Raw genomic sequence first — 20114 nt, 5'->3', positions numbered from 1 at the left:
TACTTGGAGGATGTTAGATGTTTGATGAGATGATGCATGTAATGCACAATATAAATGTGACTTCCCTTGGGAAGCATTTTTTACATGCACGCAAGCGCATGCACGCACACAAACACACACATACACACACACACACACACACACACACTCACACACACACACACACACACACACACACACACACACACACCTGTTTGTGTTTGTGAGGACACATGCATTACCCAGCCCCTAACTCTAACCCCCTAACCCTAACCCTAACCCTATCCTTAACCATCACGACTAAATACCTAACCCCAGCCCTAACCTTACCTCTAACCTAAACCTAAACCTCTGACCTGACCCCTAAAAGTCTTAACCCTCAAACAGCCATTTGAATTTATTAGGACCAGCCAAAATATCCTCACTTACCCAACCTCATCCTCTAAGGTCTGTAATCCAATGGTTGTCAAAAAGATTGAAGTACAAGTACACTCACACACAACAACAACAGCAACAGCAATATGAGAAATGGATGAAGAGCCATACTATTCGGTGTGAACTGGAGGGTCCAAGTCACTAAACTAATCCTAGTACCACGGTTTCCCACTTCCTGCCCGTGCAGTCTTTTGCTGCAGCTGCCTGGGATCATTTCACAAACACAAGGTATTCCTGGAAGAATTGATTCTGTTAGATAGTACATTGATCACACACATCGCCTGCAGACAGAAGATGGCTTTACAAGCAATAAGATGGGAGACAATTATATTATTTTAGTAAAATAAGACAGAGTACAAGCAGCGAGTGCCAATAGCCCAGGCGGGGGGTGGGGAGGGGGATGGGGGGGGGGGTGCGCACAGGCGGCCCCCTCTGTGGCTGCCTCAATGTGTTTGTGCTCCATCCTCAAGTGGCACGGTAATCCACTAAACTTTCCTCCACCCGCTTCTCTCAATGCAATCAGGATGCGAAGGCTCACCAGTGATTGCGTTCATTTGTAAAAGCATCCAAGCCAAAATTGAACCCCAAGGCTGATAAACTATAAAGATGCTGATCAGATCGTGGCTAAGGAGTCCACACTTGAGGGCACGAGATGTCAGGGCTGGAGCCAAAAGAGCAATGACTCTGTACGCCTCACTCGGAGCCAGGCGGCTGCCCCGGAATACAAACAAGAGGAGAGAAAACATAAAACCGACAGCAAACTGAAGCAGGATTTTTCATCCCGCAGAGGAAGGTATTATCTGTTCAGCAGATTAGCACTTTATTCCTCAGACGTTGGCTTTTCTTTTCAGTCACTCTGTTGGCAGATGTGCATTTATTGTTTTAGTTTTAGCCAATGCATTACATCTTATTGATGAGCTCTATGTCAATTTCATAATGCATATCAAGAAATGTTGAAGGTCCAAAGGAGACGCTGTCCAGGTAAGTCATATGTGTACTATCTTGCAACAGAACATTATAACAGATTTCTCAGAATGAAAAAAAAAACTGCTCCTATCCCATCCATTTTCATTGCACACCACTATTCTGTCCGTTGTCACTGCTCTGAAGAACTTTTTTGTTTACCTTACAATTATTACACTATGGCACTGCCTCACACTGAATGAACAGCGTCATTACCTAAAACACACTTATCTGCCTCTGCTAAAAGCGCAAAGACCGAGGACGGAAAAGACGGAGAGAACGAAAGAGAGGGAGGATCTGAGGATGTTTTTTCCCCTCTCCATCCTTGTGGCCCCAGTGCGTTAAATGTCAAAGAGCAGACAGCGGGAGACTGATTCCATGAAGCGATGTGAATGGGACTATTGAAGACCCGCTTTGATTGACAGCTCTTCCTCTCTTGCTCTGCCCTGAGGGTGACTGACAGTGTGGTTCATCTCACATTTTGTGACTGAGCTAATCCAGTAAATTCCTACCAGACGCAGCACAACTCAGCAGAGACCTCCCGCTCCTCTCCCAGGTGGAGATTTTATTTTATCTCTTCCTCCCCAAAATAAATATGTTTTTCCATCTGTGGCACTGAAAACAAACCGTGGGGGGGGGCGCGTCTATAATTAAGTGTAAGTACATAATTAAGCAAGTTACGAAAAGTGCTAGTTTTCAATGAATTAAAATGTAGACTAATTACATGTGGGAATTAGCCTGCTGTTGTGCTAGTGATTAATACTGTCATAGGTTATTGTCTCAATATGCTGCCAGTTGGAAATGGGATCACCTTACTGGAACGATTGATCTCTTGCCAAGTTCAAAAATTAATTGACTCAACCATCACTGACACACAACTATCTCACACGTTGTCCCGCACGGCCACAAGGTGCGCCGCTTATCCTCTCGACCTTGCACCTGTATTTTGATGTGTGCCGGTTCCCAGAAATCACTTCCACCGCACCGCAGCTGGCTTGAGACACAAGAAACCGGGAAAAAAAATACAGAGAGAAAGTGAATTTACATGATCTCCACCTCGTCGTAGGGTGTGCTGAGGGTTACTGCGGTGTCCCACATCAATGCAGTTGCCCAATCAGGAGAAATATTTGACACGTTCATTAATCATCATTCCTAAATGATCACTCTGTGAGGGTATGCATTTAAGCGTGATTAATTACAGGCAATAATTTTCCTGCCTTTTGCAGTAGGTTGGTGTTAACCTCAAGTCAAAGCAGTGGAAACCAGAGTGGTTAATTGTGACCAGGAAAGTTTCAGAGACACAATAATGCAAATCTGTGAAAGGGCCCATTGTTTGAAAAAGGACACTGATTAATAAGTAACGTGAGACCTCAAAACAAGTGGGAAGAAATGCACATTCAAAGGTTATTCCTCCAATGGACAAAGAAAGAGGGGTTCGCTCGTAGCAAATCTCAGTATTTGTCAGCGTTTAAAGATACACCACTTCAAAAATACTGTGTTAAACAAAACCCTTGGCTTTGTAACTTGAATGCACGTACAATGCTGTTGTCATAACTTGTAACTTATTCATGTGGTGAGAAAATTGCACAACCCTTTGATTCATGAAGCTTTTTCAAAACCAGCCACATGAAAAAAAAAAAAAATGGTTGCCAAAATGTTGATGTGTTACATGTACAATATTGTTTCTCTCATGATTAAAACTAGCATTGTCACGAAGAGGTCCCCGTCTTCACGCAGTTGGCCCCTGTGTTCTGTCTGAGAAGAACCCAGAAGACAATACCCCAGTGTGCGAGTTCAGGTGCTTACCTCATAAGCATGATGAAAGCCTCGCCCAACCAGTTGTGACAATGGCGAAGTGAGATAATAGCCCATCAGGATGAACTGAGAATGACTCGTGCAAGTGTCAAGCTCGTACGGGGCATTGCACAATTGAAACGGTATGCTTTTGAAGTCAGGGAAACCGAGGGGTGTGGCAGACTCCGTCTGGTCCACCTCACTGAAATACATTACCGGGACACTGTTTATGCTCAGGATGGTGCATTTTGGAATATTTTGTGGCGCAGATCCTTAAAAGAAAAGAAGACAACAGAATAAATATTATATTAAATGTATTTGACTGGTACTTCAGAGCCAACACTCATTAGAGGCAAACACTTTGTTCCCATACACAAACGAGCCCTCATAATCACACGATTTTATGCACAATTCAAATTCAAATCATTCCTTCTTGACACCGCCAATACATCTGTCATGTGGCTCCTCATTTTTTTGTTGAATAATTAAAAAAAGAAATAGAGAAACATACTAATGAGAGAACCTTACTTGAGGGCTTTGCCGCTCTGCTGACTATCATATTAATGTATTCCTTTGTGAATTAAACGCATCATCAAACACCTAAGTTCCCTCCATATTTTCCTCTGAAGACGAGGGCTGGACACCGGTGTCTACCTTGCCCTCTGCAAAAATGAAGGGCATTCTTCATTATTACACCTCTTGTGATTACTTGTTAATAGCCATATACTAATGGTCCCCCCAGTAATTTGACAAAAACACTGGGAATTCAGCTTTTTTTTTATGAGAATGACATTGTTTCGGTCAATGATTAAGTCATTAAGATATGTCAAAGTGAAGTTAAAGTGATATGTAGATTTAATACTCCTCGCCGCCTTTGTCTTTCTCTGTTACATCTGCAAATACTTGACATTTGTACAAAAGACTCTCTAAAGGTAAGTGTATGACGTCTGTAGGTGACATTTTTCTCGTGTTAATAGAAAGACAGAATATCTGCAAAGTTTATAGGTAGATTATCTTGTTAACACCAGCCGTCAGCAGAAGGATTCCTCCTTCTCTTTCTCATCCTTTCGCTTCTTTCTTCTGCCTGGAGCTCTGGTGACTGCCAGTGTAATCTGTGCCTGACCTTTCTCCACCTCCTTAAACCTCTCGCTGTTCCTCCCCTCCTTCCATCCATCCATTCATCCCCCATCCCCTACTACTCACCACAGACTGACAGTCGTGAGAGCTCCTTTCTCTCAGTGGCTTGACAGCTTGAACTGGCTCATTAAGGCAAATTGGGAGCGGTGAGACTAAACTGAGCGAGCAAAGTTATTTCAGCGGCCACTTTGTGACAGAGCAAACATGCCAGCTCATGCTCCATTATAATAGCTTGTCGGGGTGGAAGAAATATGATAGACTTAACTATCATAATGCACCTTCTGCGCCAAGATGCTAAATAGTTACTTGCAGAGTGTGCCACCGGAGTTTGGAGCCAAGTCAAGTTAATATTGTTTTTTAGGTTAAGCACGATGGAAATCATGTTTTTAATATTCTAACAGAGTTGCCAAAAAACAAAGGCACAGAAAGTACAAAGCAACAAAGTGTGCAGCTAAGGTGGGTACTGAAACGTTAGTCTGAATATTGTGAATAGATTTGCCCATAGCTGAGAGAGCAAAGCAAGGCAATGTGTGATTGATCACGTCCCACAGGGGCGACAGCCAGCATGCCATTTATACACAACAAACGGTGTTGGCTACACTAAACTAAGCTCACACAACCTATGCAGATAGCACAGTCTTTCATTTTAACATGTGCATACTAAACCTGGCTGATAAACGATTTGCCTAGCAGCATTTCCGTCCATATTTTATCACAGCAGACAATGCTCAGTGGCGTTGCCAGACTTGGTGTATATCCAGTATTCAGGCAAAAAAAGAAAGAAGCTTCTCCTGAACCCGTCAACAGCTCGGCGCCCATAATTAACTTCCACAGGACTGATGGAAGCCTTAGTGAGAGGCAACAGGAATAGAATACGATAGTATTGAAATTGAAGATGCAAACGCAGGAGAAGAGACAATGATAATACAGGCTACAAGTAAACAGACAAAGATTTCATTTGACAGAGGTCTTGGGTCAGTCATGCTTAAAGCCTACTCCTTTTTTTATGCAGATAACCTCCATCATACAGAAAGCTCCTGTCGTGGGCAGAACTGGCTGAAAGGATTAATAAATGTTTATACCTAAAGCTCTGCAAATGCTGAACATGTTTGGAAACCTTTAAGCTGTGGCACGCCGGCAACATTTTAAACCAGCATTCTGAATATGGCGCTTTTGCCAACAATATGAGCAGGGTAGAATGTTAACTGTATTATCCAGAGGCTATGTCTGGTAAATCTGGAGCTCCAGTGATTTTTTAAATTTTTTATTATTATTTTTTTTTTTTTCCAGTCGAAGAGTTCTTCCAAATTTGAAATTGTCAGACTGAAGTATACATATTTTGTAGTCACAGTCCCAAATATTATTCATATTTTATTTCTGTTCAGAATGTTAGAGATATTTCAACACTGCACAGACCTGTATTCGTTCCTATTTAGATACCAGCATGTTGCCATATAAAACATAACACGTAAGTAATTTAGATGACTATAACTTAAGAAAAATACAACAATCAAAATAGGGTGAAAACGGTATATAAATACTGTTTGTATATAAATACTGTATGTGAAAAAAGGTATGATACATTTACAAGTATAAATAGATCAAACCTGTGAACTTCAAATCACGCAGTTTTTGTACAAATTTTGATAGGCAGTTGACTGACCTCTTCTTTTTTTGTGCACACACACACACACACACACACACACACACACACACACACACACACACACACACACACACACATACAAGCACTCTCTCTCTCTCTCTCTCTCTCTCTCACACACACACACACACACACACACACACGTAGGCATGCACAGACATCAGAGCAGATCGCTTTGCCTCTGCTCTTCCTCAGCCTATAACCTTAACCAGACACATCTTCTTCTGGAGGCCCCAGGTGACTTCTTGGCTCCCTCTGATTGGACGGATCTTGTGTGTGCTTTTTGTTAAAAGGGATCATTAATAGCCCTCGTACGACCTCTGACCATTCCTTTAAATCATTAGCCGGCCAACCCAATGGTTTCTATTTACCGTCCCCACAGGAGATCTTATGGAGGGAGGAAGGTCTGTTATTGTTGGATATTGTGACAGTGGAGTGTATGTGTTGTATTTAGTTAGTTGAGTCAAAGAGGAGATAAATTAATAACTTTAAAAAGTCTGGACTGTATTTTAAACTTGGCTCTTCATATATAAGAATAAGTAATACAAGCTGCACTTGGTGCAATGTGATGAAGTTGAAGATGGTGCAGAGTCCAGAACAAAAACATCCTTTCAATGATCCAATATTTTTAAAATACTATTAAATACCAAGATTTATGGTCCCAAACACACATAAAATAATCAAGCACAGAATTTGAAATATATAATTAGTGATATAATCCATATATTGGATAAAACATGACAAGTTAATTTGTAAAGCACATTTCCAGAATTGAAAGTTCCTTGCATAAAACATGAATAATTTTAAAGCATCAAGACAAAAGGTAACAAAAAAACCCCACAATTTTAGATAGAAATAAAAATCATTGAAATATGAACTGAGAAGGTCGAATTAAGTTGTTTTTTTTGAAAGTTTGTGGTCTCTGCTCTTCAGAGAAAAGAGCTCCACAGAAAAACCACAGCCTCATCCATGTTTGCATCAGATATGATTGGGGAGAGGAGAGCTGCTGCGCAGGAGGTGGAGGACGAAGAGTGATAAAATAAGTGTGTGTTTGTTGGTTTTCAAAATGTGTGTATGTGCAGTCGGCTTGTTTGTGGAGGTGTGTATATGTGAGGTGTGTTAGGAGGATACGCAGAGCCTTTCTTTATCGCCCCATGCTTAAATCATGTGTACAAGTTGTTTCCAATAAACTGTTAAATTTGATAAAGAGGTCTGGTATTATATAACAATGCCCAGGGGGCCTTCAGACCTCTGCTATCATGAATACATTTTGCCTGATAATAACGCTGTGACTTCAGTCGCCGCCACAGGAAAAACGGCTGCCCTCCTGGAAATCAACTTGCGAGGCAGTGTGACACCTGTATATATGGACAGGCGATGAGATTATAATATATTTATGGTTCCTGGGTTAGTGTTAAGAGACTCCTACAAATGAGCACGAGTAACACAGCAGACTGGAGGGCATGAGCGCGGAATGCCACTGGGGGCAAATCCTCTCACCTCACAGAGAAGGCCTTTTATTCATGAGCTGGAAGCTGCAGAGATATACAGTGCTACCAAAGATCATTTTGCATTATCGTGGAGGATTCACAGTTCGGGGAACCTTTTGTGAGACGTCATGAATCACTGAGCGAAACAAATGTATTGCTTTACTTTGTGCATACTATAAACATTTGTAAATTAATTATCAAATGTGTATATACATATATAAGCTGCATTTGTTTGCAAAGATCAAAGATTTTGAGAGGTATAAATCAGAAATGTAAGCTCTCAAAATCTTTGATCAGCTGCAAAAACATGCACTTGAAGACACCAAAACAAGAAAAAAAATATATATATCCCTGCCATCCCAGGATATGAGAATTCATTACTGGGTTAACAGCAGTGAATACTTGGTATTCCCGACTGCTCCGGTCTGCCCCATATCTCTGCTCTCCATACAGTATCTAGGTAGCAAAGAGGGTAGGCAGGTGATGAATGTTCAGTAATTGTAAGAGTTCAGTGGTAGAAAGATTCAAATCCATGACAGTGAGAAATGGAAGAAAGCCCCGGGGGAAATTTCAGGCTGTGGGGAAGTGCATCCAACCTGTCTAAATAACAGATCACACCTCAACTTGGTCACTTGCTCAGAACATGCTCTCTGATATTAGAAATGTGCTTTTGCTGCAAATGAGTTCCACTATGCAACCCGGTGTGGCAGCTCACGTTTGTTGCACAAGTAAAGTATAAAATTACATTTAATTTATTGGCACAGGGGACAAACGGTCGTGGAAATAAATTGATCAAATGAGTTAAAGAAATACCTCTTAAGCTAAAAAAATTGTAAAACTAAGCATGGAGGGGAGCTTGCTTTACTCCACAGTTCTCCTGCTGCAGCTCCGAAGGGGTTTGAGGTTTGCTCAGTGCGCGCTATTAACGTAATTATGAGACAAATGAACTGTTGAGGGGCTGTCGTGTGTTTGGATGGGAGCATCCGTGTCTCTGCATGCGTACAGTAGTGATTTTTGTGTTTTTGTATATGCATTGTGCACAAATCAGTTTGTGCCTCGCTGCTCGTACGAAGGCTGCACATAGTTGCTAATGCACGAGATAGGTGAGCACACTTACAGTAAGGAATGCATGAAGTGTGTCTGTGTGCCTGCTGTCTACAACGCAGTTGTTTCTCGCAGGCCTTCGACGTGCGGTCAGGAATGTGCAGAGTGTTGTTCTGCATCGAAGTGACACACACCAGGCTAAAAGGTGGTCAAATAAAACTGTTCACATCCTTTTTTTATCTTAACAAATATCCTTCACCTTATTTAGGCATGCAGTTATAAGCCACATCCCAAGGGGTTCAGACAGAAACTCAACTTGGCCAGCATGCCTTTGAGTTTGATTGAGATTTTTATTACTCACTGTAAAAGTTAAAATTAAACGCGACCAAAGTTATATTTTATTTGGAATGCAGCTCAAGGAACAACTGAGGCAGTTTTTATGAGTTATTATGGCTGATCTGTGATTATGATCAGCATTGTTATTATCTGGGATTTTGTAAGATCAGAAGTATTTTGTGTGTGTATGTCTTTGTTCATGTGCACATAAACGTTTCTACATTGCATGGGCGTACGTCCTGCTTTCTCGTGTATGCATCCGCACGTCATTTCAATTTTTCCAGAATACTTATCCTCTGCAGATCTTATAATCTGGCTGTCATTATTTCATTCACCTTCTGTTTGACAATAGACCACTTAGCCAGTCAGACCTCAGTCATGAGGCTGAACATGCCCCATCCCATCCGACATGGAATGTCAGGTAGCATTTCTGAAGCTAAACAATCTTTCAGGTGATTACTGGCAGCAGCACACACACACATACACACACACACACACACACACACACACACACACACACATACACACATTAATTTGTACCAGTTGCTTCACACAAGCAGAGGTTAGTGAGCAGAAAAACAAGTTTTGGAGCCTCACAATTATTGAGCATTCAAGCTCTTTCATGTAGCTGGCATCACTTTCTCCTCACTGCTGGGAGATTATCCTAATTTACGCATCACGAACGGACAAAAGAACAAAGAACCTTATGCTATCAACATCATCTGTCACACACCTTTACAAGCATTTCACATATGCTGTGTGATACTGTAGAAATTCTGACATCGAAAGACGAAGGCTGATGACAAACACCTTCTCTAGGTTGTCCCAACAAAGTTTCATAACTTCATCATCAAGGATGCCGCCTTGGTTACAGTTACACTTCATAAATCACCAGCGATGCTTACACAGTGCCGTGCCTGCACGTATTTCCCGAGGCACGGGGATAAAACATTTCACTAATAATACAGGAAGACTTCCTCACTTAGTCACTGTAAAACTGCACAAGACATCACATGACAGGATAAAGAAGTTCTACGCTAAAGGATGATCACTGTTGTCAGCGCAGAACTGCAGACGTGGGGCAATGTCTCCGCCAGAAAGGGCACACATCTGCAAGCGGGATGAATTTGGAGAGACACCGCACGGACAAAAACCTTCAAACCTACCGTGCGTTGCCTGGAGCTGTTGTTCAGCTTTACAATAAACTAACAATCTAAGTTTAACTCAGTGGTCAGACAGTCAAAATATAGTCGAAGACAACATCAGGGGCTGTCTGCCTCAGTGGAAATAGGGCGCATAAAGTGCTGACCTTACCCAACAACAACAAATGTGCACTCTGTCCACTTCCTCCGAAGCTAAGCTGTCGAAATACAAACTGGACAACTGGTATCAGCAGGACAATCTTCAGGGCCCTCGCATTATTAATGACACAATTGCCAAACAGACACAGAATGAGGGAGAAGGACGAAGACGGTGAGCGAGTGTAAAAGGAAAACAAAGAAAAACTGGTAAAGTAGAAGTAGAGTGAGGATGGTTTTTAAGAAAAAAAAGAGACGAATTTGACATTCCCTTTCGGGGAGTTTTTCCCTCTTTTTAGTGTGGCTGGACCCTCTCTCATAGTTAATTGGAGTCCTCAGCTGTATCCTACTGTCCCGGACTCTGGTGGCACCCCCCAAGGTGCAGGGAATTACAGTATCTGCTTCCCTCCTTTATATTTAGGCCATTTAAGGTTGCACGGTTTTAAAAAGGAAAGTCAAAAGATGCCATTCTTTATGAATGTCTGAGGGTATGAATAGGGTCGCCACTCCTCTTCCTCTGTACCCTCAGGACTTCACCTTTTCAAATATAACGAATGCCTCAATTAAAATCCCTTTCAAACGCCATGCTTATTTTTTGATAACAATCGTCTGCCGCTCCCCTCTAGTCCCCTCCACCTCTGCTCTCTCTCTCTCTGCTGTCTCCCTCTTTGTAAAGTGTACATGGAGGGCAGATGATGCTCCTGTGTGAAGAGAAATGAAAAGAGGGAGAAGAGACAAAGAAAAAACTTCGGAAAGCAGCGAAAGGAAAACAGAGGAAGGGATAGACAAACACAAAAAGAAAGAGACGTGGCTGCATGTGAGAGCGAGACCAGACGGGGGGGGGGGGGGGGGGGGGGGGGGGGTTGGGGGCCTGTTAATGACAGAGGGAATCGATGCACGGCCTAGAATGATGTGAGCCAGCAGATGGCAGGGTACGAACAGTAATATGGCCAGTTCCACTCTGTCTGTCTGGCTTCACACAAACAGCAGGTAAATGGAGATTCTTCAGCCTACACACGCGCATGCACGCACGCACAGTCACATCACATAAAGTTTTTCAACATGTGCACAGAAACACGTGCGAGCACAAAAGCACATTCACATACGAGGACACAAAGAAGACGAGGAGCAATCGAGAAAGCCTCCATTCTTGTGCGGTAGCCTCGACTTTTACAAGTTTTGTTTTCAGCAGTCATTCCCTCATGGGGCTCTCTGTATGTATTTAAGTGATAATTCTGAGGATTGTTTCGCACACACACAGTCGGCCTGTTGTCTTGAGCTGTTTGCTCCCGGTAAGTTTAAATAGTTCCATCGTCAGAGGGACTGCGGGTGGCGTGCCTTATGCACGTTAAGGCACTAATGGTTACAAGACAGTTTGTCGCCATTTGAGGCTCAAAGGGAAATGAAACTAATGCTGAATAATGTGTTCTTAGGCTATCATTAGCATCGGAATAGGTAAATGCATTAGGGCTCTATGGAAGATGACTGGCTTTAATAAAAGACCACTTAAAGACCGCAAACAACAGCAAACAAGTAAATCTGAAAAACGTGGGCCTGCTCGCTTATTTAAGACCCGTGGACATTATCAGCATCTGAACTGTATGGTAGTGGAGATTAACTGCCTGGTATTGTTTAGCTAAGCTTCATCTTGGCTGTGTTCGATTAAGCTCTGGGGAGGAAACCAAAGACAGACTTTTTCCATTCAGTAATATCGACTAATTAATAATTATGTCAATTCCTCCTTTCCAGCTTTTGGTTACATGCTGGTTCGTGACCGTGATTGCAGCCGTGCTTTTTTTTTGATGATGATGAAAGCAAGCGCAGCAATTCTGTATACTGGGTCCTGGGCAAATGCTTACGACTACATTAGACCCGAGTAAGTGATGGTGTAACCGTGCATGTTGCACAGGGTGCGAGTGGAGAGGGAGAAGAGAATGGGATCAGTCAGTGTAAGACACTAACAAGCAGGCTTGTTGTGGGGCTGAACACGGTTTTCATGCAGAGCTCCAGCTGTCTCACATAGAAGGACATCAATAGACTCAGAACTCTCTGCCTTTGCTGAGAGGCAATGTATTTGTACATTCTCCCTTTCTGTCTACATGTGTCTGTCTCTCGCCCACGCTATCTGTTTCTGCTGGTCTCTCCCTCTCTTTTTCTTTGCCAGTCTAAACCAATAATGTATGATATCTTTATCTTGAGAGTCACGGTAATATCATCTAACACACAGACATCCCCACTTGCCTTTTGGGCTTTTCTGCCTTTGACTCTAAGTGGATAGTCATCCTCAAGAGCGTCTCCTGACAATTACCAAAATGCAATGTAATGGTTTGTTTATGATTACATTTTTTTTTTGTAGAATTTGTCCAGTTTCTTACTGACTGATGTTTATAGAAGAGTACACCAGCAAATTGGATGGTAAGGTCCCCGGTGATTCTGTCCCTTACACATCCAGCACAGTGCCAGTAAATAAATCTCTCAGACCCCAATAAGATATGTTATTTCTTCCCTATGAATCATACAACATGGCAAGGGTTCATCTCTGACCATACTGTGTTTGCTGCAGGCTCTGAGATTTTTCAGAGAGAACTATAAGGTATATAAAGTAGGACAGCGGCTGTTAAACTCTGTGAGGGAAAACACATTTCTCGAGCTGTTTCTCAAAAACAGAAATGGTTTTCCAAACTGATTTGGAAGCTTAGTCGGTACATTGTGCTGCCTTGATTACATTTGACCCATATAGTGTATACTCAATCTTTGACTGCAGCAGTTTAAGGCAGATGCCAGAATCATTTGGCCTCACATTTTAATATTTTATCTATGTTTTTAATCTAATTTGTGTCTTTTTGATAGGATAAACCCCTGCGTTCCTTCCAAAAGAAATAAGCCTCTACAATATTATGTTATCTTTAACAGGGACTGTGCGTCCACACCTGTGTCGACTGCTTTTGTATTGTTAGAATTACACATCTTTTTCTCTTTCATTTACCCATTACAGCATCACTTACTCATCTTTCCCAAGAGTTAAAAGTGTTGGCCTTATATTATCCCCCTATACCCAAACTGGATTCTACTCTGCTCCTTGTTGAATCACAATGCGGCAGGCGTGTCGAGGCAGACCCCTATTTAAAGATGGTGAAAATGTTTGGGTGGCTCAACCCTTTCAAATTAAATGGATGACATCCCAGGGAGGCCTATCAAAATGATTAAAAATGGTGGAAGACAGCATGTGTGTGAAGTGTCAAGACGAGTCGGCACAGGCTAGACGACCTGCACCGAGAGCCAGGAAGCTTATTAGCATTTCAGCGCATAGCAACCTGCCTAGCCCCGAGCACTGATCTTAACTTGGTCTGTCCAAAACTCTCTCTCTCTCTCTCTCTCTCTCTCTCCCTCTCTCCTCTTTGCATGTGCAAAAAACATTGATGTCAGGTTCGTGGTCCACTCAAAGTCAGGAATGTTTCTGTGTGTTAATGTCAAATTGGAGGTGCAGCCCGACAAAGAATGTTTGTTTGCATTAGTCTGAGGAGTTTAACACTAACCGAAAATTCCGTGCGGGGAAGAGCGAGGTTCTCCGTTATCAGTTTGTGGCATCAGATTTATAGCGTTGAAACGGATTAAAGCTCCAGTTTCAGACTTTCTGCAGTGGAAATTGAATTTCGCTCGTGCTCATTGAAACAGTAAAATTCATGTAAAGTTTAGACAGAAATGCCCGTTTGTATGGTGGTAACAGTGTATTTCTCCGCCTCAGGCTATAGCCAACTTTTACCTCCGTGTAAACATTCACTTGGAAGGACCTTTAACTTATGGAGATCTGTCTCAAGCATAAAGTGAGCTGAGGTTCGAGTTTGATCAAATACCACTGAGGATTTCAGTTAGAAAAGATGAGTCATACAGGTGCTGCCGGCTAAAAAAACTATCTGGACAAAAAGTGGCACTCTCTTTCATTTTTAATCTCAGTCATTCCGTTTTTCTCATCTCGACAGTCGGTATTGATTACATAGTTTCTATATTTCCAGACAAAGGAAATAATGCTCAAGTAACTGGTATGTTTTAACTGTAGAAAGTCTGTGCAGGTCTCTTGCCCAATGTCAGCTGGGATTGGCTCCAGCTCCCCTGCAGACCTCAAAGGATAAGCGGTACAGATAATGGATGGATAGAAGACTGGACTTGCCCAAATACATTTCATCCTTCTCACTGGATGTTATTACTGCACCGATTACTGTTATCAAGTTAAAACTAAATGATAATATTCTTGCCGACTATCAAACAAAAATGTAAGACTTAAAGACAATATTCATGCCAGCCCTTTTTGGCGTAGAAAAAGCATTCATTTCAAACGCTACGGTATTGAGTTTTCTTTCTCCCTTTCGGCTTCCCCCTTTTTTTCCCACCGCCATGCGAGTTGCATCAAAACCGGACCGAGACACTTAATCAGTCACAGGGGCGCACCGTGTTTCGATATCAAGCATTTTCTGTGACTTTATTGACTGATTTTTTATGCTCTTCTTCATCCTGACAGTATAAAGAATGGGCTGACGGCGCTCTTTCAAGATTGGAGGCCATTTTGTGGCTGAGCTCTGTGCTCAACAATGTGACTAATGGGTAGCCCTGGAGGACTTTTGGAGGCATCGCTCAAAAGATGGTTGCTGTATACTTAGTAATGAATATTTTTTTTAGAATTTGAAAATGCCTATTTTCAATGCAAAGAAGATGAATTTTGGTTTGTGAAAAAAAGAAAAAGAAATGGGTTGCTTCTGAAATTGATAATTAAACGCTCACATGCAGCGGGTATCCTTTATCCCCAGACTATCTTGTCTCAGTGAAGCAACCTTTGGAGGGGGAGGCGGGGGAAGTCTTCCCGCCTACCTTTTAGCTCCCAGCTCTCCTCGAGCCCCCACTGTGCATCTCATTGTCTCAAACGAAAGATAGGGTCTGCCTATTCTGTGTACGGTAGCTACCCTACCTTTGGCATGTGGTCGTTGCTAATTACTTTGAGCTGTTAAGGGAGACATATCTGGGGAGACAGACAGGAGGAAGAGACCTACAAACCCAGTTTAATAGAAGAATCTGATTTTCCCATTGCTCCCGATAGCTTTGTTTGACCCGTTAGATATGTATTGTTCTCATATGGCCAGTCTGTTGGGCTATGCTTGTTGATATGATCGGCGGATGTGAATGGCACAAAATGCTGCGGATGTGAACGGCGTCACGTCCTGTATATTGCATCATTTAGCAAAAATAACATTAATAGATAAATCAGAGACAATTCATGAAAATATGTAAGGAGAGACCCCTTTTGATCACGTTTGCATGTGTGTGTGTTCACTGGGTAGGTCTAAATGTCCCAAGCTGCTGAAGTCTCAGTCTTTAGTGACCCCAGGGTTAGTTAGTGGCCTGGGAAAAGTCAAATGTAATAAATCTGTGACTAAACCTGCGTCGGGTTCTGATTATTGGAAAAGAAAAATAGAAAGAAAAGGACAAATGGCGCAAAGCAATCATTAGTGAAAAAAAAAAGTGGCATTAATCAATTTGAAACAGTAAATTAGCCAGTATAAATCACTGTCCGGGCTGCAGCAAAGCATGGCGGTGGTGGTGTCAGGGATCGGGTTTAGCTCGCTCGCTGCCTGGTAAACTGCTCCATTTAACTCCCCTCCGACTCCCACTGGCTCATTGCTAAATAAGGATATCAATTAGGCTAAAGCACTCAGCAAAGGCTCCCAAGTTAACCATCAGCCAAGGCATGAATGGATCTTTGGGGATATTGACTGCTGCGGCAATAGGTTTGTAAGTGGGCTGACCAAGGGGTAATTAAAGCAGCATTATCATGTTACGTGGTTTATGGTGCTGCCATGGCTCTATATGCCATCCAAACATATCTAGCAAGACAGTCAAGGAGGAAAAAAAACAATGCGAGGAACAAGCTGGGGTGTCAGGGTCAAGCTGGATGCATCAGTGGAAAGGTCACTTCTCAGTGTATTAGGGTTTACTTACTCTAAAGTCTATTTTGCCCCTACGGATGTGGCTGCCATAGAAGCTCTATTGTAATAAAGCTATGGTCACATTGCTAATCCTAAACAAATGAGGATTACACAGTATATTTTTTTTTACATTCACAACATTAAACAATGCTGATCACTTGCCAGTTCCATCCAGTTTCTGTGAGTACGACTGATTTCTTTACATGATGTGAAGAAAATCATTGGGAACATGCTCAAGCCTTAATTCCCGCTATATGAGGTGGCCTTGATGTATGTGCAATTACAGCATAATTACAGCGATAATTACTGTATGGGCAAGATTAATAACTGTATTAGCTAAAATGGTTCACTTTTAAAAGAGGGAAATGTATACGTTGGTCTAGTGGAGCTAAATTTGCTGAAAGTCAATTAACGCGCTGGTTTTATATCTCATTACTCACATGTTTCACCTTGGAAAGGCACCTTGAGAAGCTAAATTTAAAAACTAAAAAGGTCAGGAAGTCCCTTGCACAATTAAGCCAGGAGTTTCTAAAGAATTCCATCACTATTGAGGGAATGACAAAGTGTCTATTTTGGCCAATCTAATGAGAAAGACCTACTTCAAAATGAAATCTTGTTAACTGTCGGACCAGCCTGTTCAACATATTTCAATTACCAGAGAGGGAGAGTTAACTACAGACTGCTCTGACAGTTTTTATTTATCTCTCTTATTTTGGTTTTTGCTGTTGTTTCTGACCGGGAGGACGGCGCCCCGAGTGCCTGTGTTCTGACTGAGCCACAATTGGCCCTTAAGCTCCTTTGAAACAATAATAACTTCTCCTCTTTAATTTAGCTAACCAAGCCACATTGCGCCGTTGACAGGGCCAGATTTGTTTTATCAAGACCTATTAACCATTTCCTTTTTCTTATTAAATGCATACTCTCTAATTCGTAATTTTTCCAACGTGATGTAATTATGATGTATCATTTCCCTCAAATAAAGGCCCTGTCCTCTCTTGGTGTTAATTTGAGCGTGTGAACTTTATACTTTGAACTAATTGGTTGCTGTCGAAATCCCCTGAATGTGAGTAATTTGATCAGGTATTCCATAACCATTGTACAATTTAATTTGAGTAATTTAATTGGATTTGACTGCTCATTTCTGGGCCACTCTCCACTCAGTATTCAAGAACTGCGTGAGCTGCAGAGGTATCCTGAGGCAAACACACACACACACACACACACTGCCACCAGTCTCTCACACCAACAGAGCTGGAAACTTCCCACTAGATAGCAGAGGTTGATCAGACAGGGGACAGCTGGCTAGCTTTTTCTTTTTCTTTAGATATTATGCATACACACTGGTATGAAAAGACAAAGTGAAACAAAATACAAGGTTTGGTCACTATTATCTGTCTGAGAACTCACACTTACGCTGTATTCTACTTTTTTTTTTACACTTCAACAGAGGGATTGCTCTTTAAAGCAGGCAACGCCATGACCTCCAACCACATGAGCTCATATCCTGCGTGCAATGTCGTTCACGCCGCACCACAGAGGACTTGTATCTGTCCTCAGAGGGTCCGCCATCTTGTCTCGCCGAGAGCTGAGACCTGGCGACTCAGAGGCAGCAGAAAGCGAAAAAGCAGCAGAGGCTCCCCCTGCCACCGTGATGTGCTGGGAAAACAGCGCAAGGAGCACGCTGTGCAGACAGAGAGGGAGTGAATGAAAAGGAGAGGGAGGAAGGGAAAAAGAGAGAGACTGAGGAAGAGAGATTCACAGAGTAGAGATACTGACAGAGAGAGAGAGAGAGAGAGAGAGAGATGCCCATGGGCAAGACTGGCGCTGTCCAGCCTGGGCCCTCCTCCTAGTGCCAGGGACAGGGATGACACTGCCACTCTGCATCAGTCTTATGTAGTATTCATAGCAGCAGGTCCTCTAACCCAATTTATGACCTCCACCCTGGCAGAAGAATATAGGAGTTTAACAATGGGCGGCTCTGTGGGGAGCGGCTGCGTCGAGACCCCGCCAAGCAACTTCCTCATCTATTATTTCTCCTTTTATACATTGTGTAGAATGTGTCTTTTCTGGGAATTCCACAATAAAATGACTGTTATTTATCATTACCAACCTCTTTATCATTTAGTCAATAAAAGGCCTCTCACTTTCTCTCCCTCCTTCCCCGCATCGCGCTCTGGGAGTCAGATATCTGTATTAGTCCCCCCCTGCCTCGGGGCGAGCCGTGTCACAAGCTAAATCATGATCAGCTATGGCTTTCTGGCTAAATTGTGTATGAAGGCCGCGGGCGGAGAAGGTGCACACGCTTATTATTGGAGACACAGAGAGAAACCGGCAGAAGTTTGCGCACAAACACACACACACACAGAGACAGACACACACACACGCACGTGAACATACACACAAACAAAACGGTAAGAAGTTACAACACCACATATCTGCCAAAAGTACATGGGTCACGAGAATTTGTGTAAATCAAGCACTAATTTAAATCGTGTGAATGTTGAACTGGGGCGTCTTGACGATTTTCGAACATAGGAGATAATTATTGGACTGAGTCATCACTCTGACAAGGATTATAGTTCTTGACTGAAATTCATTTTTGTCTTATGCCTTGCAGACGATGCCTCACGGTTTGGAGACCTCTAGCTTGACCTGCTGCTAACATGTTGAAACTGAGTAAATCAGTAAATTACTCATGACTTGTTCAATTTCTTGGGGAATAAAACAATCTGCCTTTGGAACACAACGCAAACTTGTAGGAAATAAAGCTACATTTCCAGGAACTCAAGAGCAAGGAAACAAGTCTAGTTAATCAACATTTACCTCAAACCAAGCTCTGCACTTTGTCACAATCACACAATGTACGCAGATGAAGCTCTTCCTACACAACATTAAAAGCAGGGGACATAATCCAGGTACATTGTATTTTCTTACAAATTGTAAATTATATGTAAACATAGTTCCTAAAAGACATTGCGGCTTCACCAGTTACAAACACACACACTCATGATATGAAGTTTCCAAATTTGTTGAAGCCTACAGATGCAGGACACATATGTGCATGGCAGGAGAAAAATCATCCCTACTGATCCCTACAGTGCATTTTTTTTAGCTACACTGTAGGTTCTGCTATAGCTACGCAAGCATACAGGACTTGGTGTCCCCTTTAGGACATCATCACCTTGTCCAGTCCTCTGGAGGGTCCTCCTCCCCCCTGTGGGCCACAACTTCCAGCTAGCACTAATTAATTAAGAGGGCAGGTTGGCCACAGCGGAGAGCGGGCCCAGAGCCGCTCCAGCTTCTACCAGACAGCGCGCCTGGAGACTTATTGCCTCCCCTCCCAATAATGCCACTGCACATCCGATTAGAAATAAATGGGAATTTAAGTAGCGGTATTCAGCATATGAAAACTGTACTGTGAAAACACACTTTTCAAACCCTTGCGTGATATCCATAACTACCCTTTCTTCACTGACCAATTGTTGATTAATTTTATGGATATCCAGCGCACCTCCACAGTAACAATACTCACCTCTGTGCTCCGTAGACCTCACTGTATGCACTATAACAGCAGTAAACCAGCCCGTTATATTAAAATACACCCCTGAACACTGGTGTGCAGCCCTACATCATAACATTTGCACATTGTTCTTGAGGACAATAGAAAGAAGAAAAAAAAAATCTGTCAGAGGGAAATAGAGCTGGGAAACAAGTTGGGAAATAATACGACCACATTTAATGAAAGGTTAAATTTTCATTTACTCACTATTGAGTGAGCTGAAAGGGCCATTATTTATTGTATTGGCATGATGTGGCCCATTAGTGCTGTATTGGAATTGGTTTGGCTTCTGTCTCCTTCCCTTTCCCTCTGACTCTCTGCTGTTCAGTGTTGTGAGATCGCTCCAAGCTAAAGTTTGAAGACCTGTTTATGTGTGTGCATGCGTGTGCATGTATGTGTGTCTACATGTGTGTCTACGACTAGAGACACGACCACAGGTTG

The sequence above is a fragment of the Scophthalmus maximus genome, chromosome 21 (assembly GCF_022379125.1).
Source record: "Scophthalmus maximus strain ysfricsl-2021 chromosome 21, ASM2237912v1, whole genome shotgun sequence".
Classification (NCBI taxonomy): Eukaryota; Metazoa; Chordata; class Actinopteri; order Pleuronectiformes; family Scophthalmidae; genus Scophthalmus; species Scophthalmus maximus.
This window is presented reverse-complemented; position numbering follows the sequence as displayed.